Genomic DNA, 6,029 nt, shown 5'->3' with positions numbered 1-6,029 from the left:
CACACACACACACACACACACACACACACACACACACACACACACACGAGTGTTATTTACATGCATAAACAAATACAATAAGTAAATAAATATTTGTAAAGTATATATAAGGGTGAAAGCAAAGAAATAGATCCAATAAACCCAAAATTCAAAGTAAGCATCTAAGTGAGGAGTTGAGGAAAAAAAGAACAAGTAGGAAAAGTTACATAAACATTGCTGTTAACATTAGTGCTTTGAGGTTTTGTGGAAAAGGGCCTATGTGTTGTTATCTGTACCTTTTGAGATAGTTTCCTTTTGTAGGCCATACTGGCCTCCAATTCAAGATCCACTTCCCTCAACCTTCTAAGTACTGGAATTACAAAATTCTAGGTGGGTATTCCACAGACATACCTTACTAAAATTCGCAAACGAAAAATATATATTCAAATAGAAGCTGTATAAATAAAATTGTGTGTGTGTGTGTGTGTGTGTGTGCGCGCGCGTGCGCGCGTCAATGTTAGGAGTTTATAAAATGCCAAGGAATATTGCAAATCCACTGAAGAAAGAAAGTAACAATATTAATTTAAAAATAAAACACAAATCAGGAAGCACAGACTTATTTAATATAGCCTTTCTTCACACTTAGCCTCCAAATATACTTGCCTTTTTAAATAATAACAAAATATACTTTCTTACACTCTCCTATATATCTTAATCATGTATATTCTTTTCCCCTAATGGGCATTAAAAGAGGATTTCAGAATTTTCCCTAATATTTCTACAAGATAATGCAAAATCACCTGACAATCTTTCCCAATGTGTTCAATTCTTCATTCAATAAGAATTTAAGGGGCTGGAAAGATGGCTCAGCAGTTAAGAGCACTGTCTGCAATTCCGGAGCTTCTGAGTTCGATTCCCAGCAACCACATGGTGGCTCCCAACTATCTACAGTGGGATCTGATGCTCTCTTCTGGCATGCTGGTGTACATGCAGATAGAGCACTCATATATGTACAATAAATACATTTAAAAAAAAAAAACAACAACTTCAGAATCACCACAGGCCAGTTATACATCAGATGAAGAACAAACAACAGCTGGGCACGCTGCATATACCTGTAACCCTAGAACTTGAGAGGCTAAGGGAAGGGAATTGTCTGAGGCTAGCCTGGGATACACAGAAAAGACCTTATCCCCAAAACACTTAAAGAAAAGAGAAAAAAATAGCGAATAAAATGAGTCAATGAACTGGCTCCCAAAGAGCTTGTAGTTTGTCTAGCAGATAAACTAACAAAGAGCTGAAAGACAGGACCAAGGATAAACATAAGACGGTTTAGTAAAGGGCAAGCAAAGCTTCACAGAGAGATAAGTTGAGGAAGCACTCTGCTGGGACATTCCTATGAACAGTACCCTGGCTTAAAATAGAACAGTAACCTGTCTACAGGGTCAGAGCACAAGACACAGAGGAATGTGTTAACAGAGAAGACAAAACAGAGCCTGAAAGACCAAGCCCAAACGTTTGATTTCAGCCTGCTGAAAAACTCAAAAGGGCTGTCCCAGCAACAGAAACAGCTCATTACAGGAACTCTATGGTTTTGTGTCTGTCTTACCTATCATTTTGGTAAAGCGCTAATGCTCATTATTCTTCTCAGAATGTTTTTATGCATGAAACATACAGAATTCTAAATAAGTCTGTATACAGTCCACACATCAGTGCAGCTTAATTTATTATTAGTGTAGCATGGCTTTCTTTTGACAGGGTTTATTATTAGTGTAGCATGGCTTTCTTTTGACAGGGTTTATTATTAGTGTAGCATGGCTTTCTTTTGACAGGGTTTGGGGCACACTGCCTACACTTGACACTTGAGAAAAACCACCAGCAGGAAAGCCACTTTCACCTTCCTCTTGCCTCAACCTTGAAAAGCCCTACACTTCTGCTCAGTTAAGCTGCCATAGTGATTTGATCACTGTTAACCTTGATAGAGACAGTACAATGAAGTGGCTTCTTACGCCTCTGACCTTCATACCAGAAACACATTAACCAACCTAACCACAAGAGAATCATCAGACAATCAAGACTTAGGGAGATGCTGTAAACTATCTATTGTTCTTCAAAACTACCAGGATCATTTAAGCAGGAAGTTTGGGGAAAATGTCTGAACCAAGTGAGCAGAAAAGAGACATGATTACTAAATGTAGCTTTAAAAAAATAGAGACACACATTAAGAAAAACTGGGAAATCCAAATTAAGTAATGACATTCCTAAAAATATGGTAGTATATGCACAATTGTTTTGATAAGCATACCATTCTAATGGAGAACGTTAATAATGAGAAACTGGATGTAAAGTATATAGAAACATGCTGTACTACCTCGGCTGGCTATAACTCTATAAAGCGAAACTGTTCATTTATTTTTTTTATAATTTTAATTTTTATTATTATTATTATTTAATTTTTTATTAATTACACTTTATTCACTTTGATTCCTAGTTGTCTGAGAAAGTGCCAGATTGATTTCCAGAGTGGTTGTACCAGTTTACATTCCCACCAGCAGTGGAGGAGGGTTCCCCTTTCTCCACAACCTCTCCAGCATGTGTTGTCACTTGAGTTTTTCATCTTGGCCATTCTGATGGGTGTAAGGTGAAATCTCAGGGTCGTTTTGATTTGCATTTCCCTAATGGCAGTATAGTGTCCAAGTGGGTTACACAGTAATGGGAAGAGGGACGGCCTCTGACATAATCTGATTGGCCTGCTCTTTGATCACTTCCCCCTGAGGGGGGAGCAACCTTACCAGGCCACAGAAGATGACAATGCAGCCACTCCTGATGAGATCTGATAGACTAAGATCAGAAGGAAGGAGAGGGGGACCTCCCCTATCAGTGGACTTGGGAAGGGACATGCGTGAAGAAGGGGGAGGGAAGGTGGGATTAGGAGGGCAGGAGGGAGGGGCTTATGGGGAGATACAAAGTGAATAATGTGTAATTAATAAAAGTTTAAAAATAAAATAAAAAGAGCACTGTCTGGTCTTCAAGAGGTCCTGAGTTCAATTCCCAACAACCACATGGTAGCTCACAACCATCTATATACTGGGATCTGATGCTCTCTTCCGGCATGCACATATTCATACAGGTAGAGCACCCATATACATAAAATAAATAATTCCTTAAAAATAATGCCATAACATAGTATAGTATAGTATAGTATAGGTGCTCTGTCAGTGCATTACATTTTTTTAAATTATTTTTTGACAAGGCTTTATGTAGCTCAGGCTGACTTAGGCTTACCACGTAGCTTAGGATGACCTTGAAACTTGTTCCCCTCGTGCTTTTACCTCCCAAGTTCTAGGAAACAGGTATGTACACCTCGCCCTGTACACTAATTACTATAGCCATGTCTAATGACAGCAACTTCAAAGCAATAATAAATTCAATGTTTTGAAAGGTCTCAAGTTGCCACAGTGGTTTCCCTTGGTATCTTTGAGGGTTACTTCCATATCCTAATTTGAATACGAAAATCTGCAAATGCTCATGTCCCTTATAAAAACGGTGCACTATATGCACACAACATATACACATTTTCCTGTACACTATAATTCATTTCCACATAACTTACATTGAATGTAATAGAAACTGCAAGGAGCTATCAAACTATTATTTATGGAATAATGAAAGAGTGACTCTGCACATATTCAGAATGCAATTTGTTTTGATTATTTTCTCTTTGCTGTTGATTGGATCCATGGATGTAGAATCCACAGATTCTGAGACTCAACCTTATAAAATTATCTGAGATTTCAACAGCAAGAGCCAAATGTACCATGAGCAATTCAGTAGCTTGTGGTCTACAGTCAAAACTGAATAAGTAAGGCTTTCCTCATTTGGGCTCCTCTGGCTCTTGGGAAGTTTTTCTCAATTTCCCTTAGTAAACCTGCCTGCTCTGCAGAAAACAAAACCGAATAAACAAAAAAATTCCACTGAGAGCTTATTAAAAACAACAAGTAACTGTTTCCATAATATGTTCAAGGACGCTGAGCTATGGCCATCTGTCCATGGCCATGTCACCAGTCCAGTCTCTGAAGGCAAAGGAAATTGAGCACTGACATGAAACTGATACCTTGTCATGGAATCTCTGACAATCACTGTGTACACTTCTTGTTGCTAAACCCTCAGCCACAATACCATTCCACACATTTCTTTGAGTCATGTGCCCAAGAGTGGACTCCAATAATAATGTGATTCCAAATGAAGACTGACAAAAAATTTTTCCAGACTTAAGTGGAGCAACTTTTGAGCAACACTCAAGAACTGACCAATGTTACTAAACAATCTGAGCTTACAGAATCCTGTTAAAATAGAAATAATGACTAAAATTCCATAGGAATCCTCATGAGCAGCACAGCTAACTCCCCAAAAGGGCAAACCTAGGTGGTCTTCAGTCACATCTTCAGAGTGTAACTAAGATTCCAGCCTCCAATTGTCAGGCCTCTATAGTGCCTTCCTAAGGTGTGTTTGTCATGTGTGATTTTTTTTCTTTTGTCATGTGTGATTTTTAAGTGAACCTGAAAATATGTAAAATAACTAGGACATGTTTAATCTGTGGCTATTCCCTACCTTCTCCAACCAAGAATTATCTAATCTGTTTTTCCTCACCTTCAGTCTGAAATAAATACACGTATCTGACAAAGAAGACTTTGAAAAAAGTTGTATTGAATAAATCATTTATAACTAAGAACTTATTTGTATGAAAGCCAAATTATGCCTTTGCCCTAGAATACACTAATTTTACCAAGAATTATTATTTAAACTCCCGCAGTCCTCATCTGCTCTTCGTCACCTGTGTTATCGTCAATAAGTCACTATCAGCCACTGCAGCTTCTAAGGCTTCAGATTGCTAGCAGTTATTTACAACTGATAATGTGATCTTTTGTAACAAAAAGACAGAAAGAAAACAGTTGGTTGTAAGGCATCAAGGAAAGTGCCAAACACTGATGCTTTTCATTACTACAGACACTGATAGGGAATTCTTGCAATATCATTTACTTTTAAGTGGTAAATATTTCCCTAAATATTAGCAGGCCACAGAGGAAGACAATGCAGCCACTCCTAATGAGACCTGATAGGCTAAGGTCAAAGGGAAGGAGAGGAGGACTTCCCCTATAATGGACGTGGGGAGGAGCATGGGAGGAGATGAGGGAGGGAGGGTAGGATTGAGAGAGGCTGAGGGAGGGGGCTACAGCTGGGCTACAAAATGAATAAACTGTAATTTATAAAATAAATAAATTAAAAAAACAATTTGAATGAAAAAAAAATTCCCTAAATATTTATAGAAGATCTTTGGTAAAGTATTTTTCAGTTGGTATTAAGTAACAAGAGATTTGCTTAAGAGAAGGACTTCATCTTGCTTTGCAAGAAGCCAGGATCATGTCCATTTAAGGACACATGAGCAGCTGCAGTCACACATTTCTGTTACCCACAGGAAAGAGGGGGAGGCTGAATTTACTCTGCTATAAGCACTTTAAAAATTACAAATAGCTTCTCTAAAAAAACAAAACAATCAAGCTGAAAAATTAGGATTTGCGAGTGTGCTGATTTACATACATGTGAAATAAAGTGCATGAAAAGGCAGGAAGACGACAATGCTCGCCTCTGTTTGAAGCCAGTCCAGAAGTCCAAGGGTCATTCAACTTTCTAAAATTTTACTTACATTTCAGACAAAAAAAAAAAAAAAAAAAAAAAAAATGCTAGATTAGGTTAAAAACATTCAGAAATACTTCAACACTTAAATTTCAAGACTTGAAAACCGGGTAAACAATGCCTCACTGCCATACACCTGACAGGAACCTGAAGCCATTTCTTTCTAGAAAGCTTTCCTTAATACTGTACCAGCTCATGAAAAGTCTATTTGGTTTTGGTGGTAATATAATGTAGCTATAAAAAAATCTTTATGTGCTTAAATTTATAAACAGCTATCTTTCTAGAGACAGTACATACCTATTGAAATATGGACTCATTCATAAGAGCATTGGCTAAACTTCTAACTGAAGAAAATA

At 37.7% G+C, this 6,029-nt stretch overlaps 1 protein-coding gene across 1 annotated transcript in view; it reads right to left on the bottom strand.

The window, feature by feature from the left end:
- Cep85l (centrosomal protein 85 like) overlaps positions 1-6,029 on the bottom strand; it is a 99,237-nt gene that overhangs the window by 51,983 nt on the left and 41,225 nt on the right. The gene's annotated exons all lie outside the window — the stretch shown is intronic.

The sequence above is a fragment of the Psammomys obesus genome, unplaced genomic scaffold, assembly GCF_907164565.1.
Source record: "Psammomys obesus unplaced genomic scaffold, mPsaObe1.curated_primary_1811, whole genome shotgun sequence".
NCBI classification, from domain to species: domain Eukaryota; kingdom Metazoa; phylum Chordata; class Mammalia; order Rodentia; family Muridae; genus Psammomys; species Psammomys obesus.
The sequence above is the reverse complement of the archived record's forward strand: the minus strand, read 5'-3'. Positions and strand labels throughout refer to the sequence as shown.